Here is a 26,804-nt window from a genome sequence, read left to right as displayed (position 1 = left end):
CGCAGGAACACAGAGTCACTTGTTTCTGAGTAGGTTGAGACTCTTTGGGCTGTGGCCACCTCACTTTCTGTCTCTCTTCTTTTTTTCTTTTTTTTTTTTTGCTTTCCACCCTCAGTTTAGAGGCAGGAGGCCAGAGAGCTCCTGCAGTGTAACGTAATGTTAAATTAATCTGCCATGCTGTAAATCTGTTATGAAGTTTAAAAAAGCCCATACGGGACCAGTGGGGTGAAAAAGAGAGCGAGAAAGCAAAGCATCAAAGGAGAGGGAGCTGCCAGTGATAGTGGAAAAAGTCCCTTCCTCTCTCACAGATTCCGAAGTCCGGGCAATTTAGACGAGCGGTTTAATTGCTGTCAACTTCACCTGGCATGAGTCAGCTACCGTGACTCCAGACGGAGGGAAGAGAAGAAGAGAAATTACAGGGAGTGCAAAAGTGGATTCATGTGGTTGAGGGGGGAAGAAAGGAGAGAACATGGCTGGACTTTGTTGGAGAGCAGAAGACAACAGTCAGGCATTGTAGTAGTCAAAACTTTTTCAGCTAAGGACCCCCAAAATAAAGGTGCCAGGAAATTGTGCCCTCCAAAAGATGCACATATTAAACTCTGTCCACAAACAGCCACATTAATATTGATTCAAATGCTTTTTTTTTTTTTGGAGAGATACTTTTAAGAAACAAACTAGATCTATTTATTTATTTTCATTTCTGGAAATCATCTCTTAACCCACCAGGAGGCCCCTATGATCCGCAATGACTGAATGGACTCGTTCCAGTCTGAATCATGGTGGTCTTTCACAGCCACTTTGTTCAGGTGTTTACATTTAGGTGAGGATGAAGAGAAACCCTGGCAGTTTCAAAAGTTCCCAGCAAAAGGCCAAAGAATCTGCTGTTGCTCAAACATGTGGTTTAATCCCAAATCTAAATTATGAGTGTGTGTGTGTGTGTGTGTGTGTGTGTGTGTGTGTGTGTGTGTGTGTGTGTGTGTGTGTGTGTGTGTGTGTGTGTGTGTGTGTGTGTGTTCTTTGGTCGGTAATGAACCAACCAGAGAAAGCAGTTTCCGAAACCCTTTAATCGCCTCTTACAAACTAAGTGTGGCAACATGTTTTTTGTTTCTGTTGCATTCTGCAAGTATTTGGACCCTTCCCCCAGCAACTTTATCTTCACTTCTTAATTGAGCAGTTGTTTGCCAGAGACTAATCTCCAAGGCTTGTGTATACAACAGTTGTGAAAGATGCTGCAAATTAAAGACTTATCTTAATCCTCCTCGCTCTCCCTCTCCCAAAAACATTAGCCTTTCAGATCAGGACAATTCAAACTGAATGTTCTGTGTCTGTGTGAAGGGAGAGTAAAACTCCTGCATCAAACCAGAATTAGCTGCTGTTAAATACGCGTGTAAGACAATACCAGCTCCACGTCAATGTCAGGATACGTGTTCATACGCGCGTGAGCACGGTTAAGCCAAATTTGACCGCCTCCAAGTGCGCGTATGAGTGAAAACACAATAGTATCTAATGTAGCAATTTTATGCTACGCTGCAAGACCCATCAGTACCAGTGTCTCAGGTGTACTGTGGTCTCCTGACAAGCTATGAACACCTGTCTCCCCAATCCTCCCAATTAACCTGCAGACTAGCGTCCAGCTTGAGTTACATCCAACAAGGCTGGCCCATCCTTTATCCTGGCGCGTCAGCCTGTGCAATCTTTGAATCAGGGTAACCCGATCCCTGGCTGAGGGTCTGGGTAGGAGACAGGTCCGGCCAGCACTTGCCTTTTGTCTGAAGCTACTGTCTCTCCGCTTCCACCTCCATATATTTCTATCTCTTGTGATGCAGTGCACATTCTGGTTTTATCCCTTACTCAAGCTTGTATTCCAGTCACAGATGTAGTGAAGGGACAGGTATTAAGCTGTGATTTATTTATTTGAAATTGAAACCAGACCACTGCCTGGAGCCTGTCATGTGACTTGACTGCGCATAGCTCAACTCAAAGTCTTACACGTTTGCTCCAAATACGGCCGCGTCCCCGATGACCACGCTCGTTCGTATCGATCTCTCCGATATCAATTTTAAAAGACACCCTGAGGTTTATATCAAGCAACTCCCTGGAGACGAACAGCAGAAACATATGAGAACAATATATGTACATACAAGGCCAGTGGCTAGCGGCCAGATAAAGTGTCAGTCTATTTCTATCCCTGTGCCTTTAGGCAGCAACGATTTGCCACAGAACCTTAGCTGCTCTTTGCTTGATTCCACTGATCCTATAAAGCAACAATGGAATAAGAAGAAAAAAAGCCTAAAGACAATGGAGAAGAAGAAGGAGGCAGCAGGTGAAAAGGTCTTGAGGGAATGACTATTACAGCATGTGGAGAGCGGCTTCACTCCACTGGCTACTACTGGTGAGGATTTCTTGATTCATCTTTCTATTTTCTTATTTCCTTCAATTCAGTAGTCAAGTGTCAGTTCACAAAAATTAAACTGGCGAAACTGTACATGCATCTTGTCCACCACAAAAGCATCTTCTTCCTGAGACGGGTCTGCTTATAGACGCTCAGAACCCAGGAGGAGGGGAAGTTTCCTGTTTTTATGCGTGCAATGTTGTTTTTAAAAGCTGTAACAGCCGCAACCAATATTGTCCAAAAAAATCCACGCATACTTTATCATTCCAAGAAGATGATGAAAAACGTATGAAGAGCATCCAGAGGGTTACAGGTCCCGTGAGTACTGTTGAAGGAGGCTAAGGGGAGGATGATGAGGGGTACAGGAATTCTGGAAGAGGCGTAAGATGAGCCGAACAGTCGGAGGTCTGCATCAGAGAGATCGTTTGATAAAGAAGGGGTTAGGGTGTCCTGTGTAAATGTTTAATCACTGTCTGGGCTTGTGGTTGTTAACCTTCTTGACAGTGGACTAGTGATGGGAGAACCAATGGTACCTTTGTCTAAACATTTGGGCAAATACCTTATCACATCTTAAAGCCTGGAGGCTAACCCTCCTCCAAGAGCCTTAATGGGCATTGAACATAGCACTCTTGTGACAAATACAACAGCTGTTAGCGTCAGTGACACACTTCAGCTCCCATCACTCAGCAGTACATAGTTTCAAATAACGTGCATATGATTTAGCCATATATGCATTTCCAAGTCAGTGCAGTGGCTTGAAGAAAACACTCATAAGATAGGGTTTCTTATGAACAAACATCTATTTCTCACCTTTTAACTTTTACTGACAAAGTGCAACTATAGTGCCCATTCTGTCTATTTGATGACACTGATAATACTGACGCCTGGGAGATTTAAACCAGATCTCTGAGTCTGGTATCAGTTTTAGTCGAGTCAAAGCTACTGCATCCCTCGGGAGTCAAATTTTATTTTTTTTTTTTGGAATGAACATAACACATTGTAAACCCATGAGCACAAGCAGGCATGTGGCTCTTCTAGCACAGATGGACACTCCTTTCCTTCTCAGTAGAAATTGCTGTATTTTCCGGATAGTTTTGACAACGCTGTAGTTAAGGTCTGGTTAGGTTTATGCGCAAAACCTGCTTGGTTAAGTTTAGGGAAGATCGTGGTTTGGGTTAGACTAAAAATAAATGACGAAAATGCTCTGATGTCTTGCCCCTGGGTCATAATTATGAGCATTATCTGCTAATTGTACTGTTTTCATAGGTATAAGTAAGAATAGTGAATGATAACAAGCTGTCGGAGGTGACAGCGATCGCTTAGCCACCAGCAGAGCTTAGCGGGACCCAGATAAACGTATAGAATTGTCCGAGAGGTAAAAGGTAGAGTCTTGATCAGACACTTGATGAATGGCCATGTGACTCATGGAAATGACCTTAAACAAGTCGAAAGAATGGTCGGACCTGGCTTGTCCGTACCACCGCAAATATTTAAACACACAAACATTCGAGGCATGACTCACCTCCTTTCCCACCATGCAGCTGTTCCATTATGGCAATCTACTCTTGAATCTACAACAAAAAAATAAAAGGTCTCAATGCGCTCATAGAAAACATTGTGAGACCACAAAAAAAAACAACAAAAAAAAAAAACGCCCAACCACCCACCTTCAGGATCAGTGGGGAGTTTGGAGTGGTGTCGAGAGTTTTCTGGATGGTCCAATATTTTTACATTTGGGTTTTTGTCACAGCCTTGTTGTTAATGTAGCTGTTGGACAAGAGTGAGAAACTCACAGATGTAAGTACAGATGACAAAGTATCTACATTTAACAAAAAAAAACATTAACTATCAACTAATCAAACCCAACTCATAGACATACATGAAAGACAACCAAAACCTTCTGAATTCTGAGTTACACGGTGATACAATACTGGTTGAAATGACATGCAAACTCAAACACTTTCAATAGAACTTAAATTGGAATCCATTCGATTTGGATCCAAAAACCCCAGGACACAAACAGGAGTTAAACTCCCATCTCCCAGACTTGAGTACAAAAAAAACACTTAAGGTTAAGTTTTTTGGGGGGAAAAAGAACATCTGGAAGGTTAAAGTGACATGTGGTGTTATATACGTGACTTAAATAGTGCCTCAACATCTGTCTCCTGCTGCAAAATCCAGTGATTGTTGCTACCAACCGCTACACCAACCAGCTCCCTAATGTGGCCTTTCTTGTGTTTTACCAACAGTAACCACCGACTGTTGCATGACGTTGTTGAATCAGGGGAATTTGTTGAAAAAGGATCCTAATTGATTTACATTGGCATTGTTTCCATGGAACACATTATGTGGCGGCACCATGCAATCCGGTGTTTAGAGGTCGTGGTCACTTCACATAATTTTTGTGAGATCGCCCTGAACAAATATTTAAAGTTAGTAGTTTGTTTTTTTGGTGAGGGTGAATGAGTGAAATTGTTTTACATGAGGGCTGCGTTGTAAAAACAAAGAGAGGGAGGAAGGAATAACCGGGCAAAGAGACAAGTCGTTACACTATGAATATAAATTCATAAAATATTGAAATATTGTATAAAATCTTAAAAACAAAACAAAGGAATCTGTTCCAGATATTATTCCATATTGAATGAATATTGTCAGCACAGATCTGGGATCATACACATGCTACCTTGTGGGACTTGAGTGAGCATGCTCTCCCTTAAGTCCTCACCACATTGTTGCTCGTGCAAGCATCAGTGTCAGATTAGCTTCTTTCGTCTATGACGCCATATGCAAACTATGCCCCTCCTCCCCCCACCACACGGACACTTTGCATGGCATGCATACAATTTCCATGTTATTAAATATCATTACTGCATGACAGCTTACAGTGGCTGTCTGAAGACAAAGTTTATTTTCTTGGAGAATGGGAGACAGTTTAAAAAAAAAAAATTTCCCCCACCTCTCCCATGGGTGATGTTTTCCAAAGTGGACTCGCTAAGGCGTAGCAAACAAGAGTGAATGCCCAGGCTGGACTGTGAAGAAAGGCAGATCAATGAGACAGCTCAGCAGCTCATGCATAGCAGCTTTGTGGAGTCTTCTGTGGACAGTTCTGCTTTAGAGACCTGAAATCAGTTTTTGGTGTGTTTTTGTGTGTGTGTGTGTGTGTGTGTGTTGGAGGGGGGGGGCGTCTTATCAGCTGTGGATCCCCTTGCGCATGAAGCATGTCACATAGTGAGATGGTGGTTCAGTGAGTGAGGTGTGTGTGTGTTTGTGTGTATGAGTGACAGAAAAAGACAAACACGGAGGGATTACAGTAAAACCACTTCAGTCTCACATAGGTCGGTAGTAGCTGGAGTTTGGAGAGCAGGAGAAATAAAACAAACCTGGTTCATGTAAACCCACAACAATCACTACTGCGACATTTTTGAGAGAAATAACGTTTCAACAATTTTCCTGACTGGGAGGAAATAATACCTTCTGTACACAATTCCTTCAGATCTGCTTTGCATATTTTTCTGCACATCAGCCATCGCATTTGAGGTCATACTCCAGGGCTGACGATTAACTTCACATTTGTTAACATCACATGTTTCGTGGAACATTACGTCAAATGTGGATATCACATCCAGAATTCTGCTGTGGCTTAACTAAGTGAGAGCAGATGGGGACACAGGTACATTGCCAAAGAAACAGAAGATCCTCTGGAAACATTTAAGACTCCTTTTCATCACAATAAAGTTTCACAAGACAGGAGAAGGGTTATTACTATTGTAAATAGGTGTAGGTATCAAATGCACCGTAATAGTTTGCAATGAATCTTCACGGAGAAAACAATGTTTTTCCTGCTCCATTGAAATTGAGACGACTTATAAACACAGAGGATAAAGTGTCAAATATGCATTTTTAACAGGTTGTATGACCCTTTTTTGCCATGCATATGGGGCATTAAATTCAAATTATGCTAAATGAAAAAAAAATCTGAATACCCTAAAAAGAGAAGTCAATCAGAAAAGTTCTACTCACAAAAGATAACAATTACCTGGGTCCATTTACATATAGACAAGCATTTTGCAGCAATTTTCACCCATGTCCGCAGGTGCCAGACAGCTTGATGGAGTCTCGCAGTTAGCAATAATGGTAATATACCATGAGTGGGGGCTTGAAAATGTAAAATTAAAGTGAAAAAAACCTGCCATTGGCACCTAATCAGCAGTTGAGAAATGTCAATCAGGCTGGCACAAAGCATTTTGGAGACCCAGTAAGTGTCTCCAAAAGTGTCTGTTTTACTCCTTTTGTCTTGTGCAAAGTCACCACTTCAGTTCACTTCAACTTTAATTTGCTTCTAGTCACCAACAACGAACTTTTATTGTCCTGAATTATTGACAAATACTGACTCGGAGCCCAGGAGAGTGAAAAAATGGACATGGCTTCTCTATCTTTAGGTTGAAGAATTCCGGTGTTACAGGGATTGCCATTAATCTGTAGGGTTTCCAAAACTCTCTTGGTAAAGCAGATCAGGAAACTATTTGTGTATATTGATCATTTTTGAGAATCAGGAAACTAGTTAAATAATTAGTTCATGAGGTGCATGAGTGGACGGCAACACAAACTTTGGGTCACCGCTTCTCTTCTGCTCAGGTCCCAATTAAAGCCGCAAGCAGTGGTGAGCGGGGCCTCGCAGCCACCACCAACTTTATTTGGTGTTACTGCTCCGTAGAGTCAGAGGGATGTGAAACCTAATAATATTTGAATTTTGCATGGAGTGGATTAATGCGTTCTTTGTGATCAAAATGTTACTCCCTGCATCCACTAGGTGGTGCTACAGAAGATGTAATTGGTTTAAATCGAGACATAATATTCAAATGACATGTTTCGCTATTATTTGATTTAAGCACGTAAGATATCTACAGGCCAAGGGTCCCATTAAAGGTGTGAAAAAATGCGACCAAGTTGCAACAGGTTCCATGACAAAATATCGAAATTGGCTCTATTTTTCAAGTGTTTGTGGAATTTCACGGCGTGGAGACGCACTTACTCGCCTCTGGAAAAAGATATTTAAATTTTTTTTAAAAACGTGTCAGGAAAAGAAAGGAGAACAAGTCGCTTTCAGGTATAAAATAGCTGTTCTTTATCCACAAGTGGCACATTCTTCACCTCAGTGAATATTTCTCTGATGAAGATATGACATTCATGGGGAAGTGCTGCTGCAAGTTGAGGGACCTGTAAGTCATTCCAGGTAGTGAAAGATTTACTTTGCAGCTACAGCACCTGCATCTCTTCTCATTTGTCTCCTCGGACATATTTGTGGTCGTGCGAGATCAGCGGCAGAAGTCTGGATGTTTCTCTGAAGAAAAGGGATTTAGCTCCTTGATCAAACTGAGCTTCCCTCTATTGTTTACAGTGCATCCCTTTATAGAGGAAATAAGAATAAGATCCACGATATTTGACTGCGGCTATCACAGCCTTACTCTTTTCTTATAGAATGCTTTATGTTCACAAGTGAGATAGTATGCAGTGGATTACACACACACACACACACACACACACACACACGTGCGCGCTATCTCATGCTGTTCCTTTATCTCCACAGCCCAATGATGAAACAAACAGGCTTGCACTCAGCAAGATGCATGACTTCTCTACTTATCTCGGTGCATTACAAAGAATCATGTTGAACTTTTTATTCCAAGCAATGTTGTGACATGAGTCCACTTTGCAAAAAGAAACCCATGACAACTGTTTGTATGTAGAAGACAGTGAGTGATGATCTACAGTACAAGATATCTTTTGGTTTTGTGTGCAGCAGTCAGACTGTAACAACTTGTCTCGTGCATGACACTCAACAGGAGTCCTTAAATATAGGGGTGATTCTATGATCCCATTTCAGGCCAGAAGTCTTTTATTGACCAAATAGCATCCAAACAAGTTATATGCTGTCCTGTCAGAGCTAAGGACGTGTTCTGTGTGTGTGTGTGTGTGTGTGTGTGTGTGTGTGTGTGTGCGTGCGTGCGCGCGCGCACGCGTGCCTCTCGTCTACTGGTGGGGAATAAAAATGCGCAAGTATAAATTTGCCTCATGTAAAAGATGGCAGAGGAATCCTGAGTGAAATATATGATTTTCAATGAAACAAGCACAAAAAAAGTTTTCCACTGCCTCATCCTGCATGATGTCAACCACTAAGAGCACACATTCAGGTGGTAAAAGGTGCTGTGTTAAAGCTGGCTGTTCTATTCTGAACATTTATCGATGCTTCTTTTGCAGACAGATTCAGGGCTTCCTCTGACTCAACTTTTCTCCTGAATGTTGGGAGCAACTACGTCTGTTAGATTTGAGTGACATCCTGGTGCATTGCATTGGTTTGGCATTTGTTTTAGCCTGTTGCTATTGCCTTTGTGAACAGATGCAGAAATCCCACAACAGGTGTAATGAACACAGACATGAGTGACGGCGAGAACAGCTGAAGAGCCGGGGGTCCTGGTCTGAACGCTCCATGTCATAACCTGAAACTCTCTGAGGAGATGGGTCATGCTCTCCAGTCAGGTGACCACCCATCTTTTACCCCCAGAGCTCTGCTCTTGAGCTGACTGGTAGACCCCTTTGTTTCTACACACCAGACATTCAACCTGTCACCCTCTGGCTCCACCACTGATTTGGCTCTGCTCCCTAAGACTGGATTACTGCCCATGATGTCCATATTTCTGCTGCCTGTTCCTCCCCCAGGAGGTCTGGATCCCCCCGCTCAGCCCCTGAGTACTCCCTGGGTCCCTGCCTGCTGCCATCACCTTGGCTTGCACCTCATTTGCTGCCATCCAGGTCCAGCCCCTAAGGTGATCAGGTTTGTGGCGCCCACCTTCACTTCGTATTTTTAAAGTATCTGGCGCTCTGCTACATTCTTCTACAATCAGGTGCCTGCGTGAAGGACGTAACATAACAGCAGCCAAAACACGAGTTTCAATACCTCCATCTTTTCCTAGGAAAATCTCACATCATTCATCTACTGACTTCTCTCCCTCCTGTAGGTTTTGACCTCTTGACCTCTAGTCAATCCATCTGCCTGGCCTCTGCTGTATCAGGATTATACCAAGATGTTATAGCCACTACCCCACTTCTGTTTTCATCTGCTACAGATCAGATGAAGTGATTACAGTCTGCTGTCGTAATTCCAGTTCAGCTCACTCTGTGTCTAATAAATCTCTCATTCTCTGCAATCTAATTACACTCCGTACCCTTGACTTCTATTCCGTACTGAAACTTACTCAAAATTGCTGCAGTTTTCTTTCAAGAATCCTCTCTCTTCTACTTAGTTTTGGTTGTTTTATTTTGAAATCGCATCTTTCTTTTTCTTTTCTTTTCTTTTTTTTTAATTGTGCGTAATAATCCTGTTTGCTACAATTGTTTACTCTGGATAATTGAAATGTGGATTATCACAGGGAATTTTCTTCGTAACTATCCGCTTTTGTGCCATTGCACATGATAGTTTGAAACTTAATGGTAATCCTTTTAACTCATTTTCCACAGATTTTTTTTGAAGCGTCTCTCAATGTTTGAACCTTGTGGAGTCAGTCTGTGGCCCCACACACCACTGTGGGCGCACGCACACACAGACACACACACAGACACACACACACACACACACTGTTCTCTGTATATATCTTTTAAACCATTGCATAACATTGATTTTTATCTCTGGAGATAAATGTATTACTTTTTATGCACCCTTACAATTTACTTTAAAAAAGTATTATCCATGCCGGCATATTAAATAAGCAGCCAAGTTTTTCAAATTCTCTTCAAGTCTGGCCAATTGTTCCACTTTGAAAAGTTTGGAGATGTATTAATGTAGGTTGAGGTCATTGTTTTGTACTGCAATAATAAAAAATAAAAAATCACGCCAGCATCGCTGAAAAGAATCGATCAGATCTACAGCATCAACTCTGCCGGAATCAGACAATTTGGAAAACTCGGACTGGTTCTTTATTCCCAATCTGGATCTACATTTTCTTTCCATCAATAGGAAAAGGCAATGAATTAATGATTTTTAATTTCAAGTTGCATGTGCTTGATGAACCAAAGAGTAACATTTCCCTGCTCCTCCTCTCTGTCGCTGTCCTGCAGCTTACAGCATCTCAAATTGATATTTCATGAATATCAAGATGGAGTTGATTCTCCTTTGGGAGATGTTAGCAAAGAAGAACATCTTCCGGTTCTGCATGAACGGCTCTGCTGCTGTGGACTGATTCATAGCGGAGGGATGACCCCTCCACCATCATGTTCCTCACCCCCCAGCTACGATCCTTTCTCTGAAATCATTCCCACCCCCACCCCACTGTCCTTTTGGTACCACAAACAAAATTCTTCTTCTGTTCTCTCATCCTCCTCCTTCTACTGACCACGATGGGATTAAATGATAATTCACCCTTTATTCCCTTTGGAACGGTTAAGGGTCCAATTCCACTCTTGCATGTCTGATCCTCTTATATCAGTGAATTCACTGACATGTTTTCAAAATTCCTTCCCTTTATTTCCCTGTGCTGCTGTGCTTCTAAAGCCAAACATAGCTTTCAGGGTGCCAACAAGTTGTGAACATGGTAATAAGAATGGTGGAAACCTCAGATGGAGGAGGAAATCTGTATATCGTTGGTTTTCAAACATCAGATGCTGCGGCATGGCAATAAGAAATAAAATGATAAAGCAGTAATTATGCTCGATGCAGACAGATTGTTTCATTTGAGGCAAACTTCTAAATTCTCAGAGAGGGAGGAGGTGTCTTGTCTCACATCTAATAGCTGCGGCTGCTTGTTGAGTGATAGTCTAAATGTATTTACTCCACCCAGCGAGCAGGAACAGTGTGTTGCACTGAACAACTAATAAAGCCGCTCACTTAGCTGGTCTTCCATCAACAGCCTACCAACTCAGCTGAGTTGAGTCACGTTCAGACTCACTTATATTATCAACATGCTTTGCAAAGTTTTAGATGAATTCATTTGTTTGATTTTTGATTTACTTCATTTCTTCTCACTCCACGTAGACTAATCCTTTCTTTCCATATTAGGGCACCAGGAAGATAAAACTTTGGAAAAGTTTTATTACAACAATGAAATGTTCCTCACATGTTCGTGTCGATCGGATAAATATAAACAGAGTTCTTGTGGGATGAACCCTTTTACGTTCGAGTGCATCTAGCTATCAGGTACATATAAAGATTGTCTCTAGTTAAGACTTTCTCTTCTTTTATATGTTTTTACAGCTCTTTTCTACTGTAAGTTTATGCTTCTTGTCACTTCTAAAGCCATACAGCCCTGGGACAACAGGAAGCTTATAGAAATCTGCCTTGCCTCTCTGTGACCTGGGCATCAGGTTCTGTTGTTGGTGGAGGAGGAGGAGGAGGACAGTAGGCAATGTTACAAATCATGCAAGCACATGGAGCAGCGATCAATAGGGACAGCTGTAGTCAATCTTGTTTATTACTCCTTTTGCAATTTCAGAATTCAGATTTTGTGGCAAGGATGAGAGATGAATGAGTGGGTGCAGCAGAGCGAATGCCACAGATTACCCAAACGGCGAGGGAAGAGCATGGAGAGGGAGGTGGAGGAGGCAGTTGCTATGGAGATGATGATAATCCTGGACATGCTCAGATGGTGTTTTGTTCTCCCCCAGCATACAGGCTGTGGAGAGACATACACAGACACAAACAGAACAATATGTGGTTAATCTTCACTGTATGCCTCGCTGACTCCAGACAAGTGTGTAGACACGGCGGCTTAAAGATCAAATAGAGGCTGGGTATGTTTGTCTCAAGAAAAAAAAAACAATGCGTGGTGCAAGAAACTTCAAAATCGCCATTGTTAGAGACGAGTAAAAGCAACTCAACATGACTTGGTCACACTTGGGGTTTATCAGGTATCAAACCAGACCAATTAAAAAAAAAGAGAGAGAAAAAAAAGAATCACCGAAAAACACAGCAAATTTATACACCGAGTCACAGACAAAAGCATGCAAGCATGGCATGTGCGCAGCGGTGAATTTAACTCAATTTAATCCCACTTTATTCTTTGGCTATATAGCTGGGTGTCTATAGCTTGCAGTAAGCGTTCAGTGAAACATGCAATCAAAAGACAGGAGCGAGTGATACTGAGCTTCAAGGGCAAGACAAGAAAACAGCCAGCAAGCCAGTGACAGTGTGACAGAGAACCAGAGGGCAATTTCAGGGCATCACCAGCCACTGAGTGATAAAAGCTGCAGCTCTTGTGTGTTATTGATTCGGTATTTGGCCCTCTTGCATATGCACACTTTACAAATAAACATACTTTCTTTTTCCTTTGGTTTAAAAAATCTAAGAATTCCATGTTGCCCCCCCCAAAAAAAAAGTGAAAACAACAATGAACGCTACAAACAGCTTGTCGTTGATTCAAAGTGAGAGTGGCTGTTAACTATTTGTTTTACTTGACAAGGAATCGTATAATTTAGTGTTAATGTGTAAAACTCTTGATGGATTTTAAAAGACAAGTACTTTAAATACTTATTCAATTAGAACGTGGCTAAAGTAATGAAGTCTTAACATGGTGGATTACCTGGTCTCCTGTTGTCCGGGTTTTTACCAGGATCCTCAGAGTTGTTGATATTCCCGGTGGGAGGGGCTGAGATCTTGTAGCTGTATGTTGGTTATCAAGTGCAGGAAGTTGCATCCTAAATAAGAAAAAGATTTCAGCGATTGTGACAGCCCTCATGCTTATGCAGGGCCTGATGTTGTTGTTCGTGGTTTTCCTGTTTAGTATCTCCGCTGTCTTGCAGGTTACTGGGGGAAGGCGGGGTTAATTATTCATACTGGGAGCACCTGGCCAGTCTCCCAGGAGGTATTAAAGCTGTGGCTGTCAGTCCTCGTCCCCCTCTCTCACTATCACGTGTGTGGACCACGGCTTGGCTTGGTTGGCTCATAGCGATAAGATCCACCACCATGCTTCCGTCATCTTTATGTTCATGAATGAAAACCTTTCTAGCGCAGTGTCCTCTGATTTTGGTCATAACTCAGTGGAATAGGATGCAATTAGTTGCCAAACCCTATCGATTTGTGTCTTTCTCTCTCAAGGTGATGATGATGGTACTGAGATGTATTTTCTCTTCTGAAAATAACGAAGGTAAAACAAAACCCTCCAAAAATGACATTAATTCATTACTTTATTAAATCTGCAATTTCATTGGCTATGTTATGGCCTTAACCTGGAGTAGTGGGATTCACCTCAGCAGACCAAAGCCTTTTCCTGGTTTCACAACAACTTTAAGTTATTTTTACTGCAGTATCTTAAGACATTGTCCTCCATGCGGTGGATGGTGTATTTCCTAATGTCCTCCTGATATGCTCCTATTTTTCTGTTGTAACATAATATTGGAATGGAATTTCAGCAAGACCTTTTCATTTATTTATTTAGAAATTGTAATTTGGCTGTGTCCTTATCTATGTACTTCATGCACCTGTAACCTTGTGGTACTTCAGTGTTGTGGAATGTGAAGCTGAGACTTCTCCTTGATCGACTGTGTTCTTTTGGGTTATTCATCATTTCTATGTCATTTTGGACAAAAGCATCTGGCGAATGAATACATTAAAAACGCCAATGGTGAATTAAACTGTGGAACAGTATTGAAATTCTGGGATTGTTTAAAATTGAATCAAATGCAAATGCATATTTATGTATGCATTGCACAGACAAGTCCATATGTACTCTGCGAGTGCGTTTGTGTGTTTCCATGTATGTGCCCTGCCTTCGCAAACATTTTTGGCCCCTTTTGCCTTTTATCAGAATGTCTGTTTCAGGCCGAGCAGAAAAAGACTCACAGGGAAAAAGCAAGAAGGAGAGAAAAAGGAGAGAGCCTTCTGCATCCCAATCAGCCTGGCTCACTCAGGCAGAACTGTGCCTAAAATACTGAGACTGAGGTGGTCTCAGCTCCGCCGTCCCATTTCCAATTCACAGCCACCACAGTCCAATGCAATTCAAATAATAACAAATGGGGGAAAAACTGGATAGATACGTGCCACATGCTGAGCTTTCTCACTGACATGAGTCTTGCACATTAGAGCAATAAAGCCAGCGTACGTCAACACAGTCTCACGCCAAACTTATCACATACAGGAGAAATGCATGGTCAGTGGTCCTACAGGTCCAACTACAATAGCTTCAGGCACCTCTTAATTGTTACCAATGTGCATGCTGACTTCAAATAGGAATAGGAGATAATAGTGAGACCACAGTTCAGAAGAAAAGCCTCGTTTTTGGTTAAAACACATCAAATGTAAAACTTCTTGCTGTAAACAGGTTTCAAACCGCCATGCATCTGTCCACACAAGTCTCACTTACTTGACATATATTAAATTTCATTGTATTCTGTCTTTCTAAATAGCCCTGCACACCCAGACAGGAGAAGAGCCACCGGCCAAGCATCAATATTTGACGAGATAGGAGTGAGAACCAGTTGCAAATGGACAGGGAATTGAGTCCTCATCAGGTTTTGCTGCCTGTCTGTAAGACTAAATTCAGGGTTAAGGTCTTTTTGAGTGTAAAAACAAATTCGTGCATAAATGCATTTCATGAATTAGACCCAACAAATGCATTTTTTTAAATTGTTGCAATTTTAGTATGGCCCTGTGACGGACTGGAAACCCGTCCAGGGTGTACCCCGCCTCTCACCCAATGTGGATAGAATTTTAGTATGACTGAGGCAAAGTTAAAGCCACATTGTGTTAAATTTTCAAATATTTGACATCGGCGCCCCCTGTGGCAGTTTGTCGATAGACATAGTCACAGAAAGCAATGAAAAGACCATACCATTTTCCATTAGAATGGTTCCATTTTGTTTTAACTGCATAACATTTTAACACTATTTGGCTTCAGTGTGAGGGAAAGATTCTGGGCTTGGTTTGAAAAAAATTTAAGGTCTGAGATGTAGACTGCAGTTTCCTGTATGAAAGTCAGCCAATCTTTCCACTTCACTTCATAAAGCACACACTACTCTATATTGGCACTGAATGTGACCGCTGCATGTGCTGCTGATTTACTCACCCACTGGTCTATGTCTATAATTTCTTGGGGGACTATTCGAATAACGTATCCCAGATAGGCTAGATCGTTATTGTGCGCTATTTATTTCGTTGCAGAAAGAAGTGACAGTAAAGAAGCGCTGCTGCAGTGACTTGTTCTTACTCTGTGCACAATCGATTCAGGCTAGACTTTTGTAGCTGAAAAGGTTCAGAGTTACAGCTGCATCTTGTGAAACTCCTTTAGCATTGCTCACACAGTTGGAGTCTGCTAACGTGCTCAGGTGGGTGCAGCCCAGCAAGTCTCAGTGTTTCATGTCGGGTTCTCAAGTGAATACAGTTGATTTAGTGTCACTAGCGACACAATTATCTCAGGCAAACTGGTTAATCCTGGGAAATTGTAGAGTGCACAGCACGCTACATATTTGCTCTCCACACCAGTCATCTGTGTCTCACCCAGACACACACACACACACACACACACAGAAACAGGCTTGTCCAAATGCAATTCAAGCAGTTGGCAAATTGAAAACAAATTTCGGTCCAATTTTCACACAATGAAACGGTGGCAGTGGTAATCTGGCCTAACGGCAGCCCACAAAGCCAGGATCAATCTACTCTCTAATCCTATTGTGTTTCGTGTACCTGCTTACAGTGGCTCAGGCTTGTATCTCCATTTCCATTGCATTCCCCCTCCATTATTAAGCACCTGTTAGAACAAGCACATTCAGCTGAAAGGAAAAGCACTCCAGGCTATTAGACCATCGCCTACAGGAAAAGTCGGGTTCATGAAATGTCTTTATTGAAGTGCTAAAGCTTGGATTTGGTTTCCAAAATCCTCTCACTACAGTTCCAGTGACTCTCTATTGTGGGTGTTTGTAGGATAGTGTTCCTACTCTTTCTCTATATTTGTTACTATTCTAAAATGTTCTTGCTGTGTTTTACAGTCACAAGAGGCAGATCTGTTTCATAGATTCTAAAAATAGATACTTTAAATGGGAATCTGAGCTCCCTGTGTATCCCACTTGCATCTTTCTTTTTGTTTGTTGTTTCTTTTTTTCCGTGTAGCGCTAACCTAGGGGGAATAAATGGTGTAACCATCTGGAGCACAAGAATGAACTGGAGTATTGCAGCTTGCTTTTCACTCTAAAAACTACATTTTACAAAGTTGTTTCTCTCGCCCTCTCTCTCTCTTCACATTCTACTAGAAAGCTACTTTGATAAAGATGGAAAGTAGATGAGGACCATTAATTTTATACGAGATGGTTGAAACCCAAAGTTTTTTGATCATTTTTTTTATTTCAAGATTTTTCACAAACCCATTAGAATTTCTTTGCATCTTCTGCAGTCTTTTTCAATGATTTTTCTTTCCATTTTTTTGCCTGTAAAAGGTGAACATGAACCTAAACAGATAATGCGATCTTTTCTGCCTAATCACTTCACTAATCAGTACTTATCATTTCTCCATGCGTGCCACTCTGAGGATTTCTTGTTGAAATCTTTTATACTTCTTAATGAGAAGTACGTTGATGTATGTAATTACCTTTTTAAATAATAGCTTTCTGATTGTGTTCTATTTATTATCTTGTGTGCAAAAGCATCAGAAATCTGACTTCATTCAGGCGGAGCGGGTAAATTAAATTGGGGCATGTCTAGCGAACTGCTGCAGCAGCAACTACTCATCATCGATCTGTCTGGCAGGCTTTTTGCCAATGACACGCACGGCGCTTTCACAGAAGTCATAAACAAACAAGTATTCACCACCCCCCGTAGCTCGACAGTAAGTAACACCCCTGTAAACCTTCACCTTGCTATTTATCTCTTCTTCTTTTTTTTTTTTGCCAGTGCTATCAAACCTATTTCTCAGTGTGCAGCTCTGTTCCTCCAAGTGGTTCAGGAGCATCACCAGGTGCTGGAGCTCTACCTGGCAGAGGTAAAAGCCGGAGCTGGCTGGGAACGGTGCAGGTGTAGTACCCAACCAATGTGTCGGTCCTGATAATACTGCGTTAGGCAGAGCTAAGCCATGCTCAGCGAGGCTGCCAGTGCCCTAACCGGCTGGCTTGTTCAGCTTGTTGTTGTGTCCTCTGTGCTTCAGAGATTTCTTCTGGACGACGGGGGGAAAGAGGGTTCAGATTTGTACTAAAAACAAGTTAGATCTCCTTCATATAGGTTGCATGTCAAAAAAAAAAAAAAAAAAAAAAGGGACCTGAAGATGGAAGTGTGAAGATGGGACGTTCGTAGCATCGTTTCCATGAAAATATTTGTCTTTCGGTTCAAAACGCTCGAAGAAGAATGAAATTAATATCTCAGAGGACTTGTTCTTTCTGTGCATGTTAGTGGTTGCACAGCTAAATAATCCACATCCTAATAATCCAGACGACGTAAACATACATGCTGTTTTTCGATTAATTCTTTCTGCTTCAGAGCTTTTAGACATGTGTCCCAATTTCAAGACTTCCTTCTTGAACATCGCAGTATTTCACCGTCGACAGGATTGACGAGGATGTCCCATTCTTATTGGCACTCTAAATAAGTGCAAAGATGAACACTGACGTTAACTAGAGCCATGGGAAATAAAATACACCGCAAAATTTAAATTCGGAGCGACACCAGGGATAGATTCGTTCCGAGGGCACTGACAATCATTGATTTTATGCAGTTATCGTCACCTTAAATTAAAGAAATTAATAAAATAAGACAAATAAGTGAGTGAAGCATCAGGTTTGGTCAGTGTTAAGTGAGGTGCGTCAGCTTGTGTCGTAGTAAGTAGTAGTAAATCTTAGTTTGTTTCAGTTGCACGATCAGCAGCTACACTATCTCCTCTTTCTTCACAGTTTTTAAAGATACTCATGTGGTGACACTAAAGCAAAAGTGTCAAGTTCCAAAATATCCAGTATTTTCTTCACAAGAGAAATACACACCATCATCATCATCATCTGATTTCATATCTATTCAACATCGAAGCATCGTTAGCCTGAAAACCCAGGAGAACGTCCAGCAGCCATGAGCCCAAAACAAATGTTACTGTGACTTAGACGAGGAAGACACATGAAACACGTCAGTACAGCCTGATGTCCCGCACACGCGTGCTTACATGCCCTCAGGGGTAAACGAGGCTACAAGCTAGGCGGCCATAGTAAGCTGCAACGTTCTCATTGGCTGTGTGATGCCAGTTAATTGCGGGCTAACACTCCAGTATTTGTGTGGTGATTGGAGCTGTTTAGCTTGCTAATGGTCAGTTAAATTATCGTTCATTAAATCACAAGCATGAACTGATTTACAGCAGCATGGCTTCTTCTTTCAGGCTTTATTTAAGTCTCAAGCTGCACTCAAGTTGGGGGGGGGGGGGGGGTCACCACTCTTAACCACAGGATTAGTTTGGAATGAAACTCAATAAAAAAAGAGACACATGATAAATAATAGAGAAATACTGCGTATGTATGTATGTATATATATATATATATATATATATATATAATATACATACACACACACACACACACACACACACACACACATAGAGCTAGCTTGGATTATTTTCAACCTTCTCAATGCTTAGGTTTCCAGTTTATATATCCGTAGATTCATATTTTCTTCTGTTTGCTATTTCAGTTGTGTTCATTTCAATTATTTCAACTTTTAATTGAATTTGTCGGCATGCGTAAGCGTTGCTGCTTCACTTTGCTGTCGGCGATGACATTTATACTTTATTTGAAAATGTCATTTGAACATTTGAGTGGCTGCGTCTCATCACTTTGTAACATTTTATAAATGTTAGTGAGGTAGTCAAGCGACATCACGTGCTTCTTAATCCTCTCTCGCAGAAATGCTGGACTCCTCCCTACTTGGAAGACATTCATTTAACAGGATTGATTTTATAATGATTTTACACTTTACAGAGACATGATACAGTCTAATGTGTGTGTTGCTGTGTGTGGAATCATTTCACACACAGCATTAGTGTGGACACTATCGTTTGTAGCCTTTCGAACAATCGCCACTCGAGGTAATGTCAAGAATGGCCGGCACCATGAATCACAGTGTGCCAAAGTTTGAGAGACAGACTGTGGCTCTGGTTGGACTAAATGCACCTGGGTTACCCGTCTTCTGCCTCATCCTTTATTCTGTGATTGAATCAATAAAAGCTTCTGAAAGTGCCAAACGCTGCCTGCCATCATTTATGTCCAACACTTTGGCTAATTGAGTCCCCTCAGCTTGAGGTTGAAGGAAATCCGCCGCAGCAACCTATACATGGATAAACTGTCAGATATTTGCTGGCCTAAAATCATTATTACAGGACCTATAACTGCGGCCTGATTTCTATTTAATTCACCCAGGATAGTGCAGACAGTGTTTTGATGTAGGTGGCGGGTGCCTGTGTGCTGCCGGTCACCCTGGGTAAAACAATTTACTGATGTAATGGCTGTAACAGCACTGTACCGGGCAGTGAACCTTCCTCTCGCCGCACATCTGATTGCTCTGCAGAATGAGATTAATACTGTGTGCATCAATGTGTTTTACTTTTGCCGTTATCAGTTTTATTTCTGGGTCTGAACTGTTCACCATCACCAGATCTGTAGAAGCACCTGCAGCACTGAACTTTTCCACCTTTGCAAAGAAAAAATACAAATACTGTATATCAACCAATATTTTTACAGTTAAGATGACAATTCACATTCAACCGAGAGTTATTATTATTCTAGAGACAACAGGTCATTATTTCTTAACACTTGTCCCGACATACAGAACATTATTGTGAATATATCTGAAAAATCTGAACTACTGGTCAAATTTTGCCTGTAGAAACGATCCTGTTGCTTAGAAACCACAAGTATGTCGCATGGAAATGATTGTCTTAGTTTGCCTTAACCTGTAGCCTGTTTCACTGCACAGTGCGCTCTCAGACAGTTTTACAGGTCTGTAATCTGGTCTACTTTTTTGCTATTTTACAACTTAAAACATATAGCATTCATTTTTATATCCTGCATGATCAGTGTAGCCTGACTCACACTATTAGTAGCTTATGTACCTCTGATGAACTGTGTTATTTGCATCTTTTAACTCATCTGATCACTTCTGGTGGACCTCTTATTTTCTCTGTCTGATCAGCGTTTCGCTTTCTACTAGACAAACCTTTTGTCTCGACTAGGTAGACACAGTTGCTATGTGCATCCCTGTCAATCAATCCAGTTTCAAAGTGTGGCTTGTGCAAATGGGAGCTGTGGAGTATGTGAGCGTCATGGCTGATTAGTGCATTCTGAGGGGTTCCTGGTTGCTGCTGGTCCAGTTGACTGGTCACGACAGGCCAGGAGATCCCTCAGGCCACCAGCTCCTGACGGGCTGTCCGTGAGCGAGGAGAAACACATTTCACACTTTTCCACAGATGTGTGATGGCTTCGCTTCCATTTTTCCTTTTCCAGTTACAATCATGAATTTGAAAGACATGACATCTGAAAGGCAGAAGCATGTTGCGGGAGCAAGAAGACTGGATTTGAGGTTGGAAATGTGACCTAACCCCCCCCCCCCCCCAAAAAAAAACAACAAGTTGCTGAGTGTTATTTTCCATGGGATTTCACTGAATTTCACTTTGTCTTTAAAAATCAGTAGTGGCATCTTTAATGTGACCTCATTAAGAGGTGCAAAAATGGAGCAGGTGCTGAGTAGAACAGAAGAGAAGACAGTGGCCATAACTGGGAGTTGCACGTTAAATGATGAAACCATCAGCAGTCACCTCTCAGGAAGAGGACCAGACTTCTTTTAAAAGTTGACAGCTTTTCTTGGATCTGATGTTCAACTCAGCTGAGCTCCCGGTTATTCTGGTTTAGCCTCCATGACTCAGTTGGTTGAACACAAAACAGCAAATGGGACATTATTCATTTCACTACGACTACCAGTTTGAATATATTTGGTGATGTTAAAGGTCACTGACTGGCTATAATTGTTTAATCTGTGAAAGGGCAAGAAAACCCCTGAGAGGTGGTCTAACAAGAGGACTAAGTGCCGCACGTCATTGCCCTTCAAGTCGGCTGAACTGAAAATGTGTACATCAATCAGTCCATTCAATTACCACTTAAAATCAAGCTTTTAAAAAAAAATGCGCTGATGCAAACTCTGCATAAACAGGGTTTTTTTTTTTCTCCCTAAAACACAAGACACAAGTGACATTTTAAGTAGATTCCACTCAAGTGGCAGCGACCGCTAAATAAAAAGAAGAAGAAGACAAGGATGTGACACACTAGCTTCCCTCTCAGCATGAAGAAAGCCAGGTAGTTCTGGCAAGGTCAAAAGGAGACGAGAATAAAACAAGCTCTTTGATTGGATGAGATCAGATGATGTCATCCTATATAGTCCAGGTCCCGGAACAGTCCTGAATTAGACAGTTTAGGGGGGGTAGTTTATGACCTGTGTTATCAGTCATTGGCTTTCGTTACTGCCTGGTCTTAAAAGATGAGAGGCAATGGAGTTATAAAGAAGAAAGAAAGAAATGACATGTTTAGCATCAAAATAATGATAGTAGGTTGATGAGTTGTAAACAGGCCTGATTCTTGTCATTAGGCAACACTTTAATCAACCTTACAAGTAAGTCAGCAGATTTTTAATTAGCACTCTAGAAATGTCACTCATTTTATTATTTTTGTACGTTACAAGTGTAAGAGCGGCAACAAAGAGAGATCATCATCAGGAGCACCTTAATTCTAACTGTTGAGAGTCATTTAACATGATGAAGGTTAGAGAGATTGTTAGCAGAGTGAATTCAAGTAACGGGAAGCGTGTGTAGGACTATAAAAAAATAAACTCTTAATTTCAAGCAGCAGAAATCAGGACAACACACAGCCTGCACATTTGTGACACAATTCTCAGTCTTATCCTGAGCAGCTCATGCACTTTTTTGTTCGTTCACAAATGTTTGCCAGCCTTCTTTTTCTCCCACCTCACAAAAACGAGCCTATCGACTCGACACCGCGCTGGGTTATGATTTACATCACGCAGCTCTGTTTAAAAATGAGTCAAACCCCCACCCCACCCCACCCCGCACCCCCACTGCAGAGCTTGATATAAATCAGCGGTTGTAGATTGAGATATACCCAGCTGATTATTAGCACAGGGAGTGGGAGCCGTGATGAATGTTGCCATAATCTGCTGATGCATGAAGAGGGAAGTACATCATCACTTCCTCCATATCAAGCCATGACAATCCCTCTCCGTTTTACTCACAGTTCAAATGGCACTCTGGGAAGTTGGCTATATCGTAAAAAGTGAGGTGGGTGCAGTGGTTTGAACCGTCCAATACAGTTAATATGTCAGTCAAAATAGGCTGATATGTGGTTCTGCTAGGATGTAAAACACTTCCTATCCCATGGCTTTTAAGAAAGAAAAAAAGAACCTCTCAGTGCTGAAACCTCCTTAAACTTTTGAGCTCTTAATTTCACGAGTTGTGATGTGACACTGAAACGTCATTCTCAATGAAACGGTCATCTTGACACTTGGATTTTCCATAAATATGTCATTTATTTCCAAGGGTTTATAAATCGTTGAGATTTTTAAAGGTCCGAAAAGATAATTCAGAATTAGTTACTATCGTTATTACCACCTTGAACCGAACCAGCCCATTATTTTAATGCTGGTACCCAGACCAATGCAGAACCAGGAACCAGGATGATTGCTTTGAACCTCTTGACTTCTCATAGAAAAATCGTGAAATGATTCAAGCCTCTTGACCTCACATTAACAGCATCTGTTCTAATTATGTGCCATCACTATGGAAACAATGTTAACAGAAAGTCAACCAGGTCCCCCCACCCCTTTTTTTTTTTTTAATGTTGAGCACGAAACCTACCTTGTACAGTACCATTGGTGTTTTCATTTCTAAGTTTAGAAAAGTTTCTTCAATGTCTGGAAATGAAATTCCCTGTGTGAAAAGGTTTTATGATTTTTCAACACAGATAAGTTCTGGTTAGTTTAAAGTTACTAATTGTTCATTGGTTGCTGCACCACATGGCATTAGCATTGCTAATTTGCTATCAGCTGTACTCTGAGGCAACATCTGCTCTCTGGACCTTCCTGAGCAACAGCACGTGCGCACACACAGTCTGATTTTTCTTAAATCCTCTGGAGGTATTTCGCATAATGGTAAACAGACATGCAGTAATAAGAGCAGTACACAACCCCTCCCATGGGCTCATGAGGACTCATACTTTAAGTTACAGGTGGGCCAAAAACAGTTAGCCTGGTAAAGTTTGTTAATCGAAAAAGTCTTTTTATCCAAATTGTAGTTTTTAAGTCTAGTTCTTTGCCAATACTCCTCTTTTCAGAGACTGTGTTTTTGTGGAAAAAAAAAATCAGCTTCTTGTCTGTAACATGAATGTCTGATGGTTTTCTTCCCCTTTTTAGGTTCTGTGCAGTATCAGTGAATGTTCTGCTATAGCATCAACATACAGTTTATATATTGCATGCATAAAGTATTAGAGGAGAAACAGTCTTTGCAGTGCTAAAATCCTAAACAAGTGGGCTGCCAGGACTTGGAACTGGTCTCTCTTTGCTGATGTTTTCTCCCATCTGTGGAACAGAAGTGAAAGCAAGATGGAGTGCCTGCTTCACCCAGAGGAGAGCGAGAAAAGGGGAGGGAACGGGGTCAATTACCTGAACACAATTACTGCGTCTAACAACCGCCATCCATCACTTGCATCCTCCCTCAGCACCACGGCAACGATCCCATCCCCACATTTGGGTTGGCTTTCCTGCCAGACCAGCCAGACACTCTGTCATCCCAAAGAGGCCCCTCCTCGCACCAATTGAAAACCTGAGTGGCATTCTTAAACAACCTTCACTCTGCTCCTCCTCATCCTCCTTGTCTTCCTTTCTCTCCTTCATGTCTCTCTCCTCAGCCACCTCTGGCTACAAGTAAGCTGCCCTTGACAGTCAAGCCTCAGGAGGGGTGAAAAGGCCAGACCTGCCAGGCAGAGCGCTATCTAAATAGCAGTGAATGGGGGCTCGTTCAGCAACTCACTGCCAACATATCAGGTCTGGAATCACGCCAAGGCATATATTGGCCAATGGGACGACAGACCCGATACCTCACAATGATAAAATAACCACTTGAAGATTGTAGTTGGATGCTTGCCCAACCTAGGATATAATACTTAAATGTTACCTGCTTTCATGCATTTTACTGCACACCTGCATTCATTCTGAATGATTTTAAGGCACCCTAATCAACATTCCCTCCAATTTGTGTTGCCTTAGGACCTTTGTGGCGTGCGGAATAACCTACCCCGAGAGGCAAACATCCAAGGACAGGTTCTTACGAGAGAAAGGGGACCCAGATTGCTCGATCTGTAATAAAACAATGAGTTTCCTCTGAGCCATATGGGCACTGTAGCAATGCAAGATCATGTAGGCGAGTGGCCACCTCGGCAATATTAGATGGAGATTAGATTGGAGGCAAAAACTCCCCTTTTAAATGAGCCCAGAGGAAAGCTGTAAACACACTTATTTTCTCCCTCTCTCGCTCTCTCCTTCTCTCTTCATATCTCTCAAGCACACATATATTCACACACATTCTCACGAACACACACTACAGGCGCTTGTGAAAGGAATTGGGAGAGAGGGAGAGAGAGAGAGAGTGAGAGACATGATCAGAATAGCGATGGAGACCCAGAGGGGTGGAACAGGTGCTGCTGGAAGACAGGTGAGTAGGATGAGAGCGGGAGAATGGCAGAAGTGCAAGGTTGTGTGGCTGCATGCCTAATGTGGAGCTCTGTAACTGCAGCCTTAAGGTTACTGAGGTTAGACCCTGGATGCTGCGATTAATCATCGCATCCGTCTATGTGTTTGCGGGTGTGGTTCTCATATTTATTTTAGCAGTTATTCAGCTCTTGAGAATAGGTCTGTCTAAAATACTGATGACATACACTGAAAGTATAGTCGCCTTTCAAACTCTGAAAATCTTCCTGACTAAATGCACTTTCTCACACACAACGAGGTGTTCACAAATATAAACAAACAAACGTAGGCAAGACACGCTCTGTGGTCGTACCTGACGTTCGGTGAGACAGAGATCAACCTATCAGGGGAAAAAAAAACGCCCGGTGTTTCTCCCTTGTCATTTGCCTACCTATGTCTTCTGACAACCTGCATCTTTTCTCCTTTTTCTTTACCTTTGTCTGTAGCCCCAGAGCCCAATTACCCACCGAGAACACAGAGATCCTATCACAAAGCCAGGTCACGGTCCACTGTTCACCATGTCCACATAGGCCTGAAAAATTCTCAACATTCCTGCTACAGCCTCGGGCGTGGAGTCGACCAAGCAGTGGCCAACCCACCTTTGATCTGGAATCAAGTCCAAATTCAACCACCGTTTGGATTTCAGAGACATTCACTTGAAGGGTATTTTGCTGATGGTTTCTCATATCTCTACTACTAAAGCCTGGCAGCTTTTTTTTTTTTTTTGCTTGTTAACTAAATTTCACTCACCACTGGAACAGATGGGAGTGTGTTATCTGTGGACCGTGAAGAAATTTCAGTGCAAACATTTACTCAGTCACCTTTATTCCAATATGGTAGCCTAAGGGACCAGTTCTCTTACTCACTGACCTGGGGCAGACGACATCATGACAAAGTTATGCCAGGTAGGGTTAATGATCACTCAAGTGCCCTTTAGTGCTCCACTGCAAATGGCTCAATAATGGGAGAGCACTCGTTTTTGAAACAGCTGCACCCCACGTTCCTCCTAGGGACCTAAACACGCCAAATCCATTAGGATTCTTTGTGAGGCCAAATATCTTCATTTGGATGATTTGGCTGTAAAGGTCAGCACTGAAGACCTCTAATGTCACCGGAGCCCGGGGTGTCTGCCAGACGATGTCACAATCAACACACCGAGGAGTGTGTTGAACACTGACGAGGGGCCACTAAAACGTAACTGGACTTGACAGTTGACTGCCTACCAGAAAGGTCAAGCCCCCAAGGCTATTCACCATTTACCCGGAAGACACCCAGAAAGCCAATTCTGGAGTTGAATCGTAGTTCAGTGTTCAAAATGTGAAGTATAATGAAAGAAACAGGGAGAAGGCATGAAGAGATAGCATAAATCAGAGGGCCCTAAAGCAGCAGATTGCTCTTACAGTTGGAAGCTGCTCACTCACAGCTCAATGTATATAGGTCGACTACATCTGATGCGGGTCAGCGCACGACAGTAAGTTTAACCGAGCAAAAATTCAATGTGCAGCCAGTGGCGGGGGGTTATCCTGCCTACATCTGCAGTTGTTTGGGACGGATGAAAGACTGAAAAAAGAAGCATTTTGTACACGAGGTTGTAGGACAGAAAAAAAGAGGATGTCCATGCAAGATCAAAAAAGACAAGTTGAAGGAATGAGGAGAAAAGTTTGG

General features: G+C 42.0%; 1 long non-coding RNA gene across 3 annotated transcripts in view; it reads right to left on the bottom strand.

The window, feature by feature from the left end:
• Positions 1 to 26,804, bottom strand: part of LOC147249708 (uncharacterized) — a 45,480-nt gene that overhangs the window by 4,864 nt on the left and 13,812 nt on the right. For 2 of the 3 annotated variants that reach the window (XR_015119237.1, XR_015119239.1), the window contains exons 3-7: positions 12,961 to 13,075; positions 11,943 to 12,054; positions 5,349 to 5,421; positions 4,060 to 4,159; positions 3,915 to 3,963 (exon numbers count right to left, since the gene is read on the bottom strand). This is a non-coding gene — a long non-coding RNA (uncharacterized LOC147249708). The remainder of the gene's footprint in view (positions 1 to 3,914; positions 3,964 to 4,059; positions 4,160 to 5,348; positions 5,422 to 11,942; positions 12,055 to 12,960; positions 13,076 to 26,804) is intronic. The other variant, XR_015119238.1, reaches the window with a different exon arrangement.

The sequence above is a fragment of the Aulostomus chinensis genome, chromosome 14, assembly GCF_037954235.1.
Source record: "Aulostomus chinensis isolate RoL2024-O1b breed Wild chromosome 14, RoL_Achi_v1.0, whole genome shotgun sequence".
NCBI classification, from domain to species: domain Eukaryota; kingdom Metazoa; phylum Chordata; class Actinopteri; order Syngnathiformes; family Aulostomidae; genus Aulostomus; species Aulostomus chinensis.
The sequence above is the reverse complement of the archived record's forward strand: the minus strand, read 5'-3'. Positions and strand labels throughout refer to the sequence as shown.